This window comes from Hordeum vulgare, chromosome 6H (genome assembly GCF_904849725.1).
Source record: "Hordeum vulgare subsp. vulgare chromosome 6H, MorexV3_pseudomolecules_assembly, whole genome shotgun sequence".
Taxonomy (NCBI): domain Eukaryota; kingdom Viridiplantae; phylum Streptophyta; class Magnoliopsida; order Poales; family Poaceae; genus Hordeum; species Hordeum vulgare.
In genome coordinates, this window is record NC_058523.1 from 364,198,964 (window position 1) to 364,219,584 (window position 20,621).

Genomic DNA, 20,621 nt, shown 5'->3' on the forward strand with positions numbered 1-20,621 from the left:
ATACCAACAAACACACCGCACAAAAGGATTACATAGGATAGATCAAAGCAAAGATGCAACGATCATTGTATTGAATATCAAGAGAGAGATATAGCCATGTATTTACTAACTACGGACCCGTAGTTGTGTGATAAACTATTCACACATAACCATGGGAGAAGCAAGGTTGATGTGGAGGTCCCCCAAGATCGATTCGCACTCAGACAATGCACCGGAAATGGGATCCCGATGGGCACACACAGGAATAGAGACTTGCAGCAGTGGAAGAAGTGTTTCGGAGGCTCAAGTAGGGTTTTCAGATATTTTTGGATTTATGGAGCAAAGAGGGGCGTGAGGAGGTGCTTGGGGGGCACCACACATCAGGGCATGACCACCCCGTTGGGCATCCCTGTTGTATTGTGGATCCCTCGTGTGTCATCTAGTCTCCTCCCAAAGTTCCATGGCTTTTTTGGTCCATAAAAAACATAAAAAAGTTTTAGGGCAATTGGACTTCGTTTGGTATTGTAAACCTGAAGAGCCAAAAACATGCAAAAAACAACAACTGACACTGGGCACTAGGTTAATAGGTTAGTTCTCAAAAAATATATTAATTGTTATACAAACACCCTAAAAGCATCTTAGAATGATAATATTATAGAATGGAACAATCAAAATTATAGATACGCTGGAGACGTACTAGTCATCGAACATCTTAGTTTCATCCTCCTATGCTTTCGAGAAATGTCGCGTTTAAAAATGAACTCTTGGAAGAGCGATGTAATGGCGATATGGTACACTATGGAGGAATCTGTGCTCATTGCCAACAGACTTAATTCTCGTCTATCATCCTTTCTTACCACTTACCTCGTCATGACAATTAGTGATGTTTGCCTCTAGGAGAAGGACCTCCGTCGTAACGGTCTCCAAGGTTCAGCATAGAGTCGTGCCCTAGTAGGAGTAGTGGCTCTCCATGGTTGCAAGGGTAGTGTTGATAACTCTTCCTAGACTAGCCTTCTGATGTATCTAATAGGTTTCTATAGTTTGCAAGAATCCCTTCATCAGGATATTCCCAAGTACCAATCCAGGTTCTTCTTGGGGGGGAAAGGCGATCAACAAAAATATCAATTGTAAAGTGGTCGGAGATCTAAAAACCCAAGGACCAGGTTAGCCTTGGGGTCATATCCTCTAAATGTATGAACATAACCCTTTTATCATAGTGGCTTTGGCGTAGTGAGTCTAGTGAGGGTCGGCTATGACCGGACATTGTTCGCATGAAATACATCCGTCTACAACCTCTAGTGTTCGCCCCTAGAACTGGCGGGTCCCAATTCTGGCAATCGATCATCCAAATTGTCATGGTTTATTCATGGCAGATGTCCTCGTGTGAGAACTTAGGTGTGAGGCCATCGCTGCTAGGTGATCGCTTGAACCGGGTTGGTGGAATTGAGAGACACAAGTTTACCAAGTTTCTCCCCCTCGTGGTGGAGGTAAAAGCCTACAACCTTCTTGATTTATATTGATGATGATGATGATCTTAGTTACAAGGATGACATATCCCTACCTCTAGTCTCTAGGGCTTCTAATTTGATCATATCTAAAACTTGTTCGTCAATCCTGACTTGTCCCTCTTGAGGTGCCTCACCTCTGCTTACATAAGTTGAAGGGGCAGGCCCATACGTCTTCAACATATCCATAATTTATGAAGTATTTGTGCCATATTTTCCTATGCTCACTTTTATAAGGTTTTTATGCACTTTATATTATTTAATTAGAACTAACCTAGACTGATGCTATTTTCAACAGAATTAACGTGTTATTTTTTTTTGCGGAAAATGAAAGTTCTTAGAATCTCCTAAAACTTTTTTATGATTTTTTCTACAACATATGGAAATATTGGAGAGAAGAACCACCATAGGAGATCCACCTATGGTCCATGAGGCAGCACGACGCGGCCACCCCCTGGCATGTTTCCAACACTGAAAAAACATATATATATCAAAACCCTTAGAAATTAAGAGAGAACTTCCGCTCCACTGCCGCAACTCTCAGTATCGAATAAAAACCCATTTGGAGTCTTTCCAGTACCATGTCGTAGGGGGAAACCAACTCCGGTGGCCATATTCATCATCCCGACGGAGGACATGATGAGGAGGTAGTAGTTCACATCATGGCTGAGGGTATGTACCAGTAGCTATGTGTTTAATCTCTCTCTCTCTATCTCTCTCGTGTTCTTGAGATGTCCCGATCTTCATGTATCAAGAGCTTTCTTAATATAGTTGGATCATATGGTGTTTGTCCCTTGATATCTTGTTCTGATGAATCGAATCCTTCCCTTTGAGATCACGCTATGTTCGATTGAATATCGGATTTGAGAACACTTGATGTATGTCTTGCATGTGAATACCTGTGGTGCAATGGGGTGTTCTACTGATTCACTTGATATATGTTATGGCAACAACTTGTGGATTACGGTGACCTTGGGGATCTATGAAGAGGGGTTGATTGCACACTTTCATACTACGTTATCCGATAGAAATCTTGGGGTAATGTTTGAAGTTCATTGTTCTGGATTGAATATGATGAAGCTGTAATTGTTTCATGCATGTCGTATAATTAACCCACGGATACTTGAGGTGATATTGGAGTATCCAGGTGACACTAGGGTTGGTTGATATGTATCATAGGTGTTATTTTACAACAAAGTCTAGGGCTGTTTGTGACCCTTATAGGAATAACCCAATAGATTGATTGAAAAGAATAACTTTGAGGTGGTTCTACTACCTACGACAATTTCGTCTTATGTTGTCCACTACTTATGAACTTTGGAGTGATTCTTTGTTGCACATTGAGGGATGATCATATGGTTCTATTATATTAGCATTGTTGAGAGATTGCACTAGTGAAAGTATGAACCCTAGGCCTTATTTCCAAGCATTGTTATACCATTTTGCTCGTTGTTTTCCACTTGCTACCTTGCTGTTTTTATATTTTCAGATTACAAAAGCCTATATCTACTAACCATACCTCACTTGTATAAACATATCTTTGCCGAACTAGTGCACCTATAGAATTTCCCATTGTATTGGGTGTGTTGGGGGCAAAAGAGATTTCTTGTATTTCATTGCAGGGCTCTTCGAGAGAGGCCATCTTCATTCCACACCTCCCACAGATTGATAAACCTTAGATCATCCACTTGAGGGAAATTTGTTGTTGTCCTACAAATGTCTTCACTAGGAGGCCCAACAGCGTCTACAAGAATGCAGTTGTGTTGTAGATATCAAGCTCTTTTGTTGCACAGTTGCTGGAGAGGTGAGTGCTTGAAGGTATATATTTAGATCTTGAAATTAAATCTTTAATTTTCTGGCTCTTCATTAGTTTGGGTTTATAAAATAAAACTACAAAAAATGGAATTTAGGTTGCCTCTTTTGCTTTGACTTTATAATGTATTTCATGAAAATAATGGTTCGGAAAATTGTGCTCAATTGTTAGAGGAAGAATTTATAAAAATGCTTAATGTGAATTCCTTAAATGATGAGAATGATAGTAATATTATTAGTATGAATTCTATGAATATCCATGATTCTAATGATACGCAAAGCCACAAACCTCGGGATGCTATGTTTGTTCAAGATGATGTTTTTAGTCCCCGAAGTTTTGATGAGAAAATTTATTACGATGAAAGCACGCCTCCTATTTATGATGGTTACATTCATGAATGTGGGTTTGGAAGGGTGTCAACTCTAGGTACTAATGATCCCACTATTTTGAAGGTCGTTGAATCTTTTCATAATGATAAAAGTGGATTTGGAGAGGTCATGCCTTTATTAGTTATGAGTCCACTATTTTGGAAGAAGGTTCAATGGAGTATGACAACAAAGTTGCTATCTATTATGATTATAGTGATGACATGTATGTTTCAAATACTAATAAAAACCATGAAACTTGTCATAATGATTTTAATTTTCAATTGGATTATGCCACTCAAGTATCACATGATAGTTATTTTGTTGAGTTTGCTCCCAGTATTAAGAATGAGAAGAAATTTGCTTACGGGGAGATAAATAAATTATCTATGCTTGTGCATCATGAAAATAATTATTTATGTGCTAGTTATTTTGTTTAGTTCCTTAATTATTCTACTTAAAATTATTATGAGGGAGCAACATATGCTTGTAAGAATTTCAATTATATCAAGTTCCTCCCTATGTGTTGAAAATCTTAAAGATATGCCTGTTTTACCTTCCTATGCTAGTTGATTCTTGTACCCATAAATCCGTATGCATAGGACGTGGGTTAGACTTAAATGTTCTTGTCATATGCCTCATGATGATCCCATTGTGTTTAAATTCATTACTTTTATGTGAGCATCATTAAAGTCATCAAGTCTATCTAGAAGGCATTAAAGAAATCGCTTGCTGGGAGATAACCCAACACTTTTGCTTTCCGTTTTTGTGTATTAACATGATTAAGCTACTGTAGTAATCATGTTTTGTGTCTTTTGTTTTAATAAAGTGTCAAGTGATACCTTTGGGATAGTGTGGATACTTGTTGATTTGATTTTGTGCAAAAACAAAAAAAATTGCATCTAGTATATGAACTATGTGATTTTACAAGAGAGTCAAAATACTCTAAAATATTTTACACAGTATTTATAAGCAATTTTTCTACATTGCGTTAAATTATAGAATTTTTAGAGTCACGGAAGTATGGTGTTCATTCAGCTCTTTCAGACTATTCAATATTTGACAAATTCTATTTTGCATGCATAGTTTGCTTGTTTTAATGGTTCCATAGATTATGTTGGGTGGTGTAAATTATGAGAATGATAGAATACATTAGGTATCATGTCAGAAAATTATGAATCTTATGTTGATAGTACCTAAGTGAATGATCTATGTTGATTACACTAACCCATCTCACAAAGTTCCATTAAGTTTTGTGTGATTGAAGTTTTCATGTTTTGGGTGAGATATCAATATGAGGAGTATAAGGAGGAGAAAGAACCTAAGCATGTGTATATCCAAAGCACCCCCAAGGTAATAGTCAAGGAAGACTCAAGCATCTAAGCTCCGGGATACCCCAAGAAGGCATACCATCTTTCATCATCAACACTATCGGTATATCTTACTTGGAGCTATATTTTTATTCACCACATAATATGTGTTTTTCTTGGAGAGTCACTTTTTCTCTCTATTAGACACTCCCTCCATCCAGAAATACTTGTCATAGGAATGGATGTATCTAGATGTATTTTAGTTCTAGATACATCCATTTCCATCCATTTGTGGACAAATAATTCCAGACGGAGGGAGTATTATTTATAATCTTCTTTTTCAATAAAAAGTTCGAACAACTGCCTTTAGAATGCTTGAATTTCATGTGTGATGTTTGTCATACAAAAACATAAACTTTTATCAAAAGTTTCTGAAATGTTTACACAGCTTTGTCATAAAAATTCCTTATCATGTGATAACATTCATAATTTTTGTATATACATAAGTACACATTTTAAATAAATTGCTACAGATTCTTCTGTTTAGACAAATTGTTGTCATAGTTTTGTTATCTACTTATCCTAGAGTTTTAATGGCTTATATTAGTGTATATAAATTGTGGAAATGATAATATATAGTATCTAATATTTGAAAATTATTATTCAACTTGTCTTGATGGATGAAGTTTTGATTTATGTTTACTAACCTATCTCACGAGTTCTTTTGAAGTTTCGTGTGGATAAAGTTTTTGAGACATAGGTGAAACCGGGATATTAGAGGATTGAATGAGATATAAAATCTCAAGCATCGGGATGCCCATGGAACCCCAAGTAAATATTACAAGAAGTCTCAAGCACCTAAGCTTGGGGATACTACACGTCCCACCTCTCTTCATCAACAAATATCAGTTAGCCTATCTTGATCCTAAGTTTTTATGTGTCCACATGATATGTGCTATTCTTGAAATGTATTTTTGTTTTCGTTTCTGTTTCTAAATATATTTCATATCTGAAAATATTTATTGATAGATAATCCTCACATAGCTACTCAATTGTTTCACTACTCAGTGATCTTCACTTATATCTTTTTGAGGGTAGTTTGATATTTACTCTTGTACTACACTTACATCCTAAGAGTAAATTCTAAATGCATGAAAAGCAATAAATATGAAATTATCAATGTAATGTATGCCTTGTAGTAGTTCCATATTTGGCTTAGAAATAAAATCTATTGAAGTTTGACAGTCACAATATTGGTCATACAAGCAATTCATGAATCATTAGTATATGAAAGAGAACTTACACATACAAATGTATTATCTTGGACATCTTTTATGATTGTGAATAAACATTAATTATTTTCAACCTTGACCAAATAGATGAAGTTGGGCAAGGAAGACAATGTAATGGTTATGTTTGGGTATAGTTGCATAGAAATTATATTGTTAACGATCCTCTAACATGTGGTCCTTGTTTAGAACCTTTTGGTAGCCAAAACTTCGTACTAAGTAGAGATACTACTTGTGCATGCAAATCCTTCAGCTAAGTTTCTTCCCTGAAAGTACACCATAACTACCTATATACCATATTTCACTACCATTTTTAGTAAATTTTCATGTGCCGCCTCTAAATCCTTCAAATAAACATCCATTTTGTGTGCCCGTGTCGCTCATGGAGCGATCGGGGCATTCAATATCTTCCATGCTAAGTGGGTTACTCTCATGATGAGTGTTTATTCACATGTCATTGCATGAGAGAGGCTCGTAGAAAGGATTCCCAGTCCTGCATAACACAAAAATAAATAAAGAAGAACGCGCCCTAGAATTTTGATTGTTTGGAGGGCACCCATGGATAAAACTAGCCATGGAAAGTTTTTGAATGGTGAGGGGGAGTAAAATTTCAATTATGTCTAGGAACTGCCAATATTACTATTAGCATGGAAGGTATTGAAATCCCTTGTTGTAACATTGACACGAAAGTCACAACACTGAGAAATATATTCATCTCCATTTTAAACAATGAGCTCTGGCACCTATGCAAGTCACTGCTTCCCTTTGTGAAGGTACAATCTATTTACTTTCATGTTATTTACTTTTCATGTTGAGTCAAATTCCCATTCCAACCTCAGTCTATTAGTTGGCAAGCACCATGTGATGGGAAAAAATCCCAACATATATATCCAGTCAAATATATTTGATCATGATTCATTGTTGTTGACAATTATCTTCATGATAAGTACGTTGGGAGGTGAAACATTAAGCCCATATCTTTTTATGTGTTCTATGGATGTTGTTTGTTCTAGAAATATGCTTTGAGTTTTAGCATTCATAGAAGAGTATATGATAAGAGTATGTGGAGCTCTTACTTAGACCTGATGATGTATTGAAATTGTTTGAGGACTAAGAACATATATTGTTTAGGTTCAAGAGAATGCATTGTTTGAACCATGACATGTGAATTGATTGCTACTCTATCATAATGAGTTTGATGAGAAAAATTTGTTGTTTATAATGCTAGAGAAGTGACTGAAATCATCATTAATGATACTTATACACTATGCTAGCATTCAAACTTCATAAGTTTTTTCTTTTATCATTTACCTACTCGAGGACAAGTAGAAATTAATCTTGGGGATGCTAATACATCTTCAACGTATCGATAACTTATCAAGTATTCATGACATATTTGCATATTCTTACAATACTTTTATGTGGCTTCGATGCACTTTAAATGATTTAATTAGAACTAACCCGGACTGATGTTGTTCTCAATAGACATTACCGTGGTGGTGTTTTTTGAGCAGAAAATGAAAGTTCTTGAAATCGCCCAAAACTTTTTGATGATTTTTTAAAACAATATGATAAATATTGGAGCGAAGAACCACCAGAGCAGAGGCACCTATGGGACATGAGGTGACTGGGCGGCCATCCCCCTGGATCCGCCCTATTGTTTGGTATGGCCCACGTGGCTCCGTTTGGCGTGTTTCCAATGCTCATAAATCCTATATATACTAAAACCCTCAGAAATTTGGAGAGAACTTCCGCTTCGCTGCCGCAACTCTCTATATCAGTGAAAAACCTATCTAGAGCCTTTCGAGTACCCTCACGGAGGCGGAAACCATATCTTGTGGCCATCTTCTTCAACCCGGCGGAGGCCATGATGAGGAGGGAGTAGTTCACCCTTGCAGCTGAGGGTATGTACCAGTAGCGATGTGCTTGATCTCTCTCTCTCTCTGTCTCTCTCTCTCTCTCTTTCTTTCTCATGTTCTTGAGATGTCTCGATCTTGATGTATCAAGGGCTTTGTTAATTTAGTTGGATCATATGGTGTTTGTGCCTGCTATCTTGTTGTGATGAAGCGTATCCTTCTCTTTGAGATCTCGTTATGTTGGATTGAATATTGACTTTGAGAACACTTGATCTATGTCTTACATGTGGATACCCATGGTGAAAATATGGTATTCCATTGATTCACTTGATATATGTTATGGCATGAACTTGCGGATTCTGATGACCTTCGTGATCCATTCATGGGGGTCGATTGCATGTTTACATGCTACATTCTTTGATAGAAATCGTGTGGTACTCTTTGAAGTTTTTTGTGTTGGACTCAATACGATGAATCTGAAATAGTTTGATGCATGTCGTATAATTAACCAACACTTCTTTGTGGGGTACTCTTTTTAGTTATTTGTGTTGGATATTTGATGACATTCGAGTATCTTGATGAACTTTGGAGTGATTATTTTTTGCACATTGAGGGATGATCGTGTGATTCTATTATATTAGCATTGTTGGAGATTGCACTAGTGAAAGTATGAACCCTAGGCCTTATTTCCAAGCATTGGTATACCATTTCGCTTGTTGTTTTTCACTTTCTACCTTGTTGTTTTTATATTTTCAGATTACAAAAACCTATATCTACTATCCATACTAGCTTTGTATCAGTATCGCTTCGCCGAACTAGTGCACCTACAATTTGCCCTTGTATTGGGTGTGTTGTTGACACAAGAGATTTATTTTATATTATTAAAGTGTTGTTTGAGAGACACCACCTTCATCCTAGACCTCCCACGGATTGATAAACCTTAGGTCCTCCACTTGAGGGAAATTTCCTGTTGTCCTACAAAATTCTGCATTTTGAGGCGAAATAACATCTAGAAGAATAAAGTTGTGTAGTAAACATCATAGTCTTACATATAGAGTCCTAGTAGGAGTACAACAAGTCACTTTTATATTACAACATGGATACTAGTCTGGGTCGTACTTCCCTTAATCAGAGTCCTACTCTAAATCTCATAGGCCTAGCTTGTCTTCCAAGTTAAGAATCCCTCTTTAGTATTTTGCATCATCCAGTCCTTCAAGGTCCCTTCATGAGCAGGGCTTTGGCCAGGTCTCATTCTGGGCCTTTGGGACATTCGCCTTGAGCTAACATATTGCGATCCTATCAAGCCGGCCTCCTACACGGTCTGGTCGGTAAGCGCTGGATTCCTCCTTGTCATCTTATCTTAACCCGAAAAAATCTGCGACCCATAAAGCTTTCAAGGTCTCAGCCGGGTCAACCTTTAGCCGGGTTACAACTGAGGGGAATATCCCCAACATTAGCCCCTAGGTTAGCTTGAATTTATTCACTCTAAGCTCCTGAAATAAGAATAATTATTATGTTAAAGGATTGGCATGATCATCTAGCCGTCTTAGTCAATGAATTGGATCCTTAAAAATACAAGTTTTTTTGTTATATCAACATGTCATCTTCCCAATCAACTTGCTAATGTTGGTTCCTTGGAGAATAATATCAGGAATAATAATCCATCCAACATTGGTTCATCTTCTATTACTTCATTTTGATGAAAATATTGAAATATAGAAAATCTGTGTGATGTTGAGTCAGCTTTCAATGCTTTGGTCTAATACGAACTTTGCAAGATTTCAAGAAAAAGATACATGGCACGCTCAAAATTTGATTGCTTGAAGATGTTCTTACTCTTTTTTATATCTCCATATTACATGTATCCTCCATGCTCCGAGTTTATTAGTTCATGATAACTAGTGCTTGGTGCTTTGCGTAGAAAAATATCTTGACTGTGCATCCCCCAAGTGTCGGGTTATTTTGCCTCGAGCAGCTTGGGACTCGTAATTGTCTTATACTTATAAAACTTCAGCTAGGTTGTTTTGCCTGCAACAACCTGGGACTTGAACTTAGTTTTGAATGTCCTTTTGAATGTTATAGATAGATGGCTTGGAGAAATCCGGTTTGTTCATCTAACTCGCCAGTTATAAACTAAATGTTTTTCATTTCACATGTATAGCGCGCAATGGTCGGCTAATCAATATCTGATGGGTCGGGGCTTCAATTTAGACCTTATAATCTGTTTAAACAAGTGAACACTATAGCCCCCAAGTGTCGGGTTGCATGCTTGCAGCAACTTGGAACTTTTAGAATTTTTTTAGATCTTGAAGTGAGTAGTGTAGCCCCCCTGTGTCGGGTCGTATGCCCGCATGGACTCGGGACTTACATGTACTCATTTTTTTAAAATAATAACATCATATGATGTAGCCCTGAAGTGTGAGGTCGCATGCTTGCTATGAATTGGGACTGTGTGAGAATAATATAAGCAATTTGTATTTATAGAGGCTATGCTGACTCTGGTCGGCTCGAAAATTTCTGAGTTGAAGGAGCATGACTTGTTCCTTTATTTTGCAATGCGATAATGCACTTCAAAAATTATTTTTACCTGATATTAATCTGTCTTGAATGAATCCTTCACCCTGGTTGCAATGCAAACCGGTAATTTATCGTTTGTACGAGTATCCTAGAATAATGCCTTTGTGCTTGAAATGAAATCCCTGGCCTTTGTTGCAGTGAAACCCGGTAATTAACTTTACAAGTTTCCTTTGCTTGGAATAGAAGACCATGAATAATGATTTTCATGCATCCAGGTAAATCATGTTGCCATAATTTTTATGACTTTGAAAATTTATTTAATATACTCAGCCTTCCATAAGATAAAGTCAGCTCATGTTTGCTCAACCTGGTCATATAGACTTCATGTTGTTGATCGAAATCCCTGCCTTGGTTGAAGTGCAACCCGACAAATATATGTTTGAGAAATCCATAAGTGCTATAGTATACTACAAAGCATAAGTTGAAAAACAAATCAAAGACCTGGTCAATTAAATGACCCGGTAGTATATGTGACTTGGCTAAATCTATTACCTAGAAACTTTAGAAAAATTCATACCTGCAAATAAAATACATAGATAGATAGATATAGAGAAATAAACATTATACGACATATATAAATATTTAACAAGTACGCTTTCGAGGCTTGACATAAGGACTAACTTTCATGGCTCAAGTGTGATTCGCTTCAATGAAACATGCCTTATATCCTCTGATGATTTATCCAAGCTCTCTCAGGACTGAATCTCACGTGATTGATACGTCTCCAGCGTATCTATTATATTTGGATGTTCCGTGCTATTATATTACCTGTTTAGGATGTTTTATATGCATTAATATGTTGTTGTATATTAGTTTTGGGACTAACCTATTAATCTAGAGCCTAGTGCCAGTTTATGTTTTTTCCATGTTTTTGAGTATTGTAGATAAGGAGTATTAAACGGAGTCCAAACGGTATAAAATCTCCGGAATAATTTTTCTTGGACCAGAAGAAACCGAGAAGACTTGGAGTAGGGGGGCAGGACACCTCCATAAGGCTTGAACCCTGCAGGCGCGCCCTAGTGGAGGCTGCGCCCCCTGGCTTGTAGGTCCCCTGCAGGTCTCCTAACCCTATTCTTCAGCCTATAAATTCGCAAATATTCCCCATCGCTAAAGAGAGCCACGAAAACACTTTTCCTCCACCGAGAGCTTCTGTTCCCGTGAGATCCAATCTGGGATCATCTTCCGGTAATCTACCAGAGAGGAAATTGACTACGGAGGGCATCTACATCAACTCCATTGCCCCTTCGATGATGCGTGAGTAGTTCACCACACACCCGTGTCCATAGCTAGTAGCTAGATGGCTTCTTCTTTCTCTTTGATCTTCAATACCATGTTCTTCATGATCTTCATGGACATCTATCTAATGTATTACTCTTTTGCGGTATGTTTCTCGAGATCCGATGAATCGTGAGTTTATGTTCAGATTATCTATGAATATTATTTGAATCTCTTCTGAATTTTTATATGCATGATTTCATATCTTAGCGAGTCTGTTGGAATTATTGCTTTCGGTTGGCCAACTAGATTGGTAATTCTTGCAGTGGGAGAAGTGCTTAGTTTTGGGTTCAATTTTGCGGTGTCCTAACCCAATGACATAGTAGGGGTAAAGAGGCACATATTGTATTGTTGACATCGAGGATAAAAAGATGGGGTTTTGATCATATTGCTTCAGTTTATCCCTCTACATCATCTCATCTTACTTAATGCGTTACTCTATTCTTCATGAACTTAGTACTCTAGATGCAGGTAGGAGTCAGTCGATGTGTAGTGTAATAGTAGTAGATGCATAATCATTTCGGTCTACTTGACACAAACGTGATGCCTATATGCATAACCATTGCCTTTCATATCTTCATAATTATTCACTTTTCTATCAATTGCTCAATAGTAATTTGTTCGCCCACTGTATTATTTTCCTTTATGAGAGTAGCCTCTTGTGAAACCTATGGCCCCCTGGTCTATTTTCCATATTATACTTTCAGATCTATAAACCAAAAATACCAAAAATATCTTGCTGCAATTTATTTACTTTTGTTTCCGCAATATTTTATATCTATCTCTATCAGATCTCATCCTTGCAAATAACTCTGAAGGGATTGACAACCCTTTTTAGCGTTGGTTGCAAGTGTTTGATTTTTCGTGTAGGTACTACGACTGGGGCCTTGCTTGTTCCTCCTACTGGATTGATACCTTGGTTCTCAACAAACTGAGAGAAATAGTTATCTACTTTGATGCATCACCCTTTCCTCTTAAAGGGAAAACCAATGCAAGCTCAAGAAGTAGCAGTGACTTAAGCCTATATGTTAACTATGATAAGTTCAGGGTCATTAATGATTAAATTATCAAGAGTATCTCGGGTCACCTTTTCGTAGTACCATCAAGTTAGCATGCAGGTTTAACAAAGATTCCATGGTGGCATATGCCACGTCAAGAGGGACGTTATTATCTAAACTTGATGAGTTGGAATCTTCCAAGTAACCATACAATCATGGAAAAGCTCAACATAGGACACACACGAGACAATGCTACTAATGCAAAATATCTGGGGTCCAGATAAGACAGTTTTATTCCATTCATCAAAATATGATGAGTTAACAAGGGAGGATACCTATGTTTGAACTGTAGATCGTGGCAGCTACTCCTCTTTGGAAACTTTTATTTTTCAATAAGGACAGGCAACCATGTTTGGACTGTGCAACCTTTTGAACTGTACATCGTGGCAGCTACTCCTCTTTGGCAACCTTTTAATTTTTTTGCGAAAAGCAGGCACCCATGTTTGAATTGTGCATCATGGCACCTAGTCTTCTTTGGCAACCTTTTAGTTTTCGCGAATAAGGGAGCAACCACCAAGACCGATTTGTCTTCCTTGCAATAACCCAGGGTTCTGGTATTTGTTGAAACCAGTCAAATATGCCTAGTCATATCTGTGTAACCCCCGAGTGTTAAGTCCACTTGAGGAGTCGGCTTAAGAGTCGTCATACTTGGTTGTGGCATAAGCTGGCGTAGAGTTTCCAGTTGAAAGATCAAAGTTATTGAAACCGGAAGCCATGTGGCGAGTGGATGACCTTTGCGATGCTCTCATATGTCCTCCCATTCCTCGCAATTATCTCTTGGTCCGGCTCTCCTAGCTCCTATAGGGCCATTTTTTGTTTGTACTTCGGTGCCGACTTTACAATTGTCGGCTCAACTGTGGTCGGCTCACCTAGCTTCTACAGGGACGGTTCCTCTTTGGCCGACTCTTGTATTTATTCAATGTGCTGAAGCAGACCAGACCAGGGGATGGCAAGCTAGTGCGCCTATCGATTGGGCAACCCGGCGCGGGTGGAGGCCGATAAGGGATATATATTTCTCTTTTTTTGCTCCAACATTGTTGCAGTAGACCGGACCGCACGGGCGATGGCTTGTGTGGGTCCATTGGGCTCCACGTACGGGCAGGCATGGCCCTGGCGTTTTGATGTAGACTACATCGCGGGGAGGCGGCTTGCACGTGTCCATTTGGCAGTGCGACTAGATGAATGCTGGTGCATGAAGATGATTTTGGCGTGAGCTCCGTATTTACAATATAACATCACCTTCATAATGAAAATTCTATTGCATATAAAATATTCAAGGAAGGGTAATTATTCTCAAAGAAATTAATATTATTAACAAAATATATTGGACAAATAGCACCTGATAATTTTATCAAATTAACGCGAACGCTGATGTTGAATAATGTTGGGTGTAGTCAAACGAAAAAGATAGCAGATGTATGTGTAACTTCAGTCGATCTGATGTATCATAAACGCCCACATTGTCTTCTTTGGTCTATCTTCCCCTTTTTTCTCCGATGATTGATTTTGTAGAAGTGCCATAATGTTACATAGTTTTTATTCTTGTTCCCACATAGGCGGAGTGAACCTCTTTTTGTTTCCTTTTAAAAAGTGTGAGTCATATCCGAGCTGAGAATATACTCCCTTTTCTTCCTTTTTGTCACTCATGTGATGATGTACACTAGTATTTCATATGACAAGAAGTTTCATAGTAGTAATATACCATATTTTTTTGTGGGAATAATACTTGTATTAGTCAACTGGAAAGTCCTTACAATCATCAAGGACCAACTTCAAAACATCCTCCGGAGCAGAACTAACCGAAGTCATGATTCATCTTCTATCCTACCAGAACTAGCTAGTCGATCAGAGGCTTTATTTTGAGATCTAGGTATATGAGTAATACAAGTTTTTCTAAGGGTCATAAGATGCTTTATTTCACCAACCAGCGAATCAAACACCGATCGGTCCGGTTCATCACTTGAGATCATCACCACCGTCGTGCTCGAGTCCAGCTCAATCAGAATTGGGAGGTTCAATCATTGAATAGCAAAAAAATGCCTTCCATACAAGCACACAATTCAGCCTCCAGTTCATCTGTGCATGAGTAAAGGTATCTGCAAGAGGAGAACACAATGCCCCCCAAGTAGTCCATTAGTATCATGCGTGCACCAGCACCACCATCTTTCGAGTAAGAACCATCGATGTTCAATTTTACCCATCCCATCAGGGGTGGTTTCCAAGGGACTGCAGGAGAAATCTCACCATCTCGTTTAGGTGGAAATTTTTTCAAACATAAGGTTCATTTCCCATTGAGCTGATCCTGAGATGTGCCATCCCTGATGCTTGATGAACACACAACATAATCCTGCAAGAACCTCATCGAGGCCAACAACGGTGGAGCAGGTTTAGAGTGCACCATCTGATTGTGTACATACCAGCTTCTCTAGAAGATTAGTAGTACCAATCCACTCTGAATTTCGGACAGTGGGGCGAGGACATGAAGCAGCCACTCCTTCCCAGTTCCTTCCATCATTTCCAACGCTGGAAGTTCCCACACTTCAGACAATGCAAGGTAGAGATATCTTCCAAACTGGCACTTAACGAAAGGATTACAGTTATCCTCCTCTTCCATACCATAAACCGGACACCGATTTTTCACATATAACCGAATCTTGTGTTTGTTCCTCCAGGTTTGTAATGAATCAATTGATAATCTCCAAGCAAAGTTTTTCACTGTTGGTGGCACATTGCAACTCCAAATATATTTCCAACAGCTTCTGCTCCCATGAGGCGTCGAGATGGAAGAGACCATAGATTCTGTGTTGGACTCTTCAAATGCAAACATATAAGCAGCTTTCACTATGAAAACCCCGAGCTTTGCAGGCGCCCAAGGAATAAGATCCAGCTCAAGCCCTGGCGATGCTGTGATCTTCAAGATTTCAGTCACATCCACACGTAGGAAATAACTCCGAAGCACCTAAATATTCCAAGAGCCATTGTTGTTAAGAAAATCAGATACAAATCGCATGTGACATCGGCCTTGTGAAGATATAGGCTTAAATGAATGGGGTCGTGCGATCTAGTTGTCTCACAACACACGGATAATCTCACCGTTCCCTACTCACTAGATGATTCCTTTCTTCAGCAGATCAATGTCGTGACTAATAGCCTGCCAGTACGACTGTGCATTGCCTGAGAAAACTATGTCCACTAGATTGCCATGGCGATAATATTTATCTTTGAGGATCTAAGCATGGAGACTTTCAGGTTTAGTGATCAACCACCAAGCCTGATGAGCCAACAATGCTTGATTGAATAACAGATAATCTCTAAACCCTGCACCTCCTCTATCTATAGGATGTAACAAGTGGTACCATCCTCTCCAATGGACCTTCCTCTTTCCTTTCTTCGAGCCCTAATAAAAATTCCTCACCATTTGAGTATGATCATCACACACTGAGAATGGGAGTTTGAAAACCCCCATGATGTAGGTTGGTAGAGCTTGAGCTACAACATTGATAAAAACCTCCCGGCTAGGTTGGTCAAGAAAACCATCACCCCAGTGCATCAATCTTTTGGTGAGCCTTGTTTGGAGATTTTCGAAGTGTCCTTTCGACATTCGGACTTCGGGAGTAGGGAGGCCTAAATATTTTCCTTCAAACACCAAACTAGACACTCCCAACACAGCTCTTAGTTGTTCCTTCTGCACCAACGGGCATGCAGTTCTAAAGAGAAGAGAACATTTATCAGGGTTTAGACATTGCCATGTAGGTTTACTATACATCTGAAGATCCTCTTTAACACACTCTTCTTGGCTTCTAGACGCCTCAAAGAACAACAATGTGTCATCTACAAATAGCAAGTGGGAAATGCCGGGAGCAAGCCTACAAACTTTGACCGGGGAAATCTCACCCATCGCTACTTTACTCCAAAGAATTGCCGACAAACTGTCCGCCACAAACATGAATAAGAATGTTGAGAGAGGGTCTCCTTGGCAAAGACCGCACGTCGGTGCAAATGAATCCAAGAGTGTCCCATTTAACTTGACAACATACCTCACCGATGTGACACACGTCATAATCCAGGCAATCCACCGTTGAGCGAAACCCATCTTTTGCATCACCTGCCTCAAGAAAAACCAATCCACTCTATCATATGACTTTTACAGATCGAGCTTGTAAGCATAAAATCTCTTTCTTGGGTCCTTTTCCTACTTAATATAGTGGATGCACTCAAAGCTAACAAGTGCATTATCCATGATCATCCTTCTAGGAATGGAAGCACTTTGTCCCAAAGAAATTATCCCATCCACGAGAGGTCAAAGTCGATTAACCAGACACTTTGAGAATATTTTATATATGACATTGCACAAACTTATAGGACTGTAAGTAGACATCTTAACAGGGTTAGGAATTTTTGGGATAAGAACAATGGAGGTAGAGTTTACCCCATCCGGCATAATCCCAATGCTGAAGTAGTTCTTGACCGCAGCTATTACAACAGATATAACTGTAGACCAATTGCATTAGAAGAACTTGGGAGAGAAACCATCCGGCCAAGGAGGTTTGAGAGGCCCTATTTGAAACAGGGCATTGGCAATCTCCTTGTCGCCAAAGGGAGCACATAGCTTAACATTATCATCCTCTATGACCACTACCTCCAAAATATCAACTATCGTTGAAGCATCAAGAGTCTTGTTAGCAGTGAAAATCCCTTTGAAGTACTCGTTTGCACCCTTCCCCATAGCAATAAAGTCCGAATGTACCACACCAATACTGTCCATGAGTTGTCGGATCTTGTTTTTCCTAGATCTCCACACCACTTTATTGTGAAAGAACATTGTGTTCCGATCCCCCTCCTTCATCCAAGAAATCCTAGATCTCTGCACCAACTTCATATCCTATTGCTATAACAGTTTGTTCATTCAGTCCGTCACCCTCCGAATGTTTTGTTAGTCTCCATTCATATGCATAAGCTCTTCCAGCTATGATCGGCAATTAGCCTGTTCCCTACTCATATTGCCAAACTTCTTACTCTAGCAGTCAAGCGATGACATAGTTTTTGCAAGAGCATCCCGCAGATGGCTGAGATTTTGCACTTCTCCAACAACTTCCCATGCCATCATTATAACCTCTGGTAGAGTACTATCTCTCTCCTAGAAAACCTCATACCTCCTACTCTTTTCTAGACCCACGTCTGCATCACCCTTATAGATAAGTGCCACATGATTAGAGCAAGGGGAGGGGACGTGAAGGACTGAAGAAAAGGCAAACAAATTTCGCAAGTCATTTGTAGCCACTGTACTGTCAAGCTGAACACGGACATTGTTTGTACCTCAACGCTTATTATCATATGTGAAAGGTACTCATGTGAAGCTGAGATACACCAAACCACAAGTTTCCAAAGTTTCTCTGAAAGCAACCAGCTAGGGTTGTGGTGCTCCTTGTCGTAGTGTACGGTATTAAGGCTCGTGTCTACCGTGTAATTCTTTTTCAGCCTACTGCTCTTTATGCCGCTTCTGAGACTTTTAAATCTGGATTCCAGAATATGGAGCTGATGTAGATCCTTTCATGTCGGCTTCTCTTCAGTCGAACAATCGTGAGGCTCTTGATCCTTGATAAAGCTCCCTCCAAGAACATAACACCAATGTACGTTGGCCCCATGATGGGAGCCAACTATCGTCGTTTTGTCAAGGAAAATGTCCTCGTGAGAGAACTTTGGTGTGAGACCATTTATTCTATGTATTGCTTGAACGGGGTTGGTGAGAATCAATATACGCGAGTTTACCCAGGTTCGAGCCCTCGCCGTGGAGGTAAAAGCCTACATCCTGCTTGATTGATATTTATCATGAGGATCTCTATTACAAGGGTGATATATCCCTACCTCTAGTCTCTTGAGCTTCTACTTTGGTCTTGCTTAAAACTTGTCGGTCTATCCTAACTTGTCCCTCTTGGGGTGGCTTACCTCTCCTTATATAAGTTGAAGAGGTGGGCTTACATGTAGAATCGTAGTACGACTACAACTAGTCTATTTTTTCTTACAAGACATATACTAGTCCGGGTCTTGCTTCCCTTAATCAGAGTCCTACTCCAAATCTTGTTGATCTTAATTATATTCCAAGTTAAGAATTCCTCTTGAGTATTTTCCTTGAGCCGGCCCTTCGAGGTTCCTCCATGAACCTTCCTTCGCCAACTCTCATTTTGAGCCTTTGGGCCCTTCGCCTCTAGCTGGCATATAGGACTCCTGTCAAGTTGGCCTCCTATCATGTCCCGTCACCCAGCCCTGAATTTCTCCTTTTCATATTATCTTAACCAAGAAAATAGGGCGACCCATAGAGCTGTCAGGCTCTCAACCGAGTCAAACCTTTAGCCGGGTTATAAGCATGGGAAATATACCGAACATAACTTTTGCTAGTTCTTTGTATTGGATCTTCCATTAGTGTGGGCATGGACAACCACACGTTATTTTGGATAGATCGTTGGTCGGGTAATAGGACATTTGCAGAGAATTTTATCAGCTCGTTATTCTATGCATACAACTAATCCTCACAGTGGTCGCGGCCCTAGACTATCTTGGGCGCATTTCCTTTCGGCGTACATTCGACCCTGTGGAGTAGCATTAGTGCACACATCAATCAGAGACACTTCGACAAAGTGTGTGTGATGCCTAAATCAAAAATGGTATAGTTAAAGCTCCGTCACCAATGACATGAACTATGTGTGATGCGGATCCATCTAATACAATTGAGAAAAGAGTTGCGTGTGCGATCTATGGCACACAGTTGACCTGCGCAAATTATTTGTGATGGACCAATATAATGCAAACGAAAAACTAAATAGAAGTGTGTGTGATATACGATATACAGTTCACTCAGGTAAACTGTTTGCAGTGATCAAGCAGAACACCGACTATTATCCAGATTATTATGTGTGCGACTGACGGCATAAACGTGAGCCGGATGAACTATTTAGGATGACATACAATAACACAAACGATGACCCTGATCAAGATGTGTGCGGTAGGCGGCAAACACATTATCTGGATGAACTGATTGCGATGAGCCAATTTGGACACAAATGGTTGTAAAGATATAGATCTGTGTGATAAAGAGCATACGGATAACTCAGATGAATTGTGTGTGATGAGCCAAAATAACACAAACAAAGAAGATGATTACATAACCAAATTAAACATCCAAATACATAAGTGACTACGCACATAACATTTGCGCACGTCAATAAGAAAGTACACACATAAAAAATGATTGCATAACCTAATTAAGGTTCTAAATACATAAGTGACTACAAAGATAGTATTGCCGCAAACCTAAATAAAATATTTCATGCATAATAAACTATGAGAAACAATCATCAAATCATCTACTTGTGATGCTTGCCTCAACCGCTGTGCTTGCGGCTCAATCCCTCGTCGTCTTTAGGTAGGAGGCACTTCCTCATGTCAAGGATCCGCCTGAACAACTCCTAGCATGTGCACGCTTCCTTGGGCATGGTCTGGATGTGATAGTCATCCAGTTTGTTCAACCTGGCCCTATGCCAAACAATCTTATTCTCCTCACCCTCAACCTACATTTCTCCATGGCAGAGGTCGATGA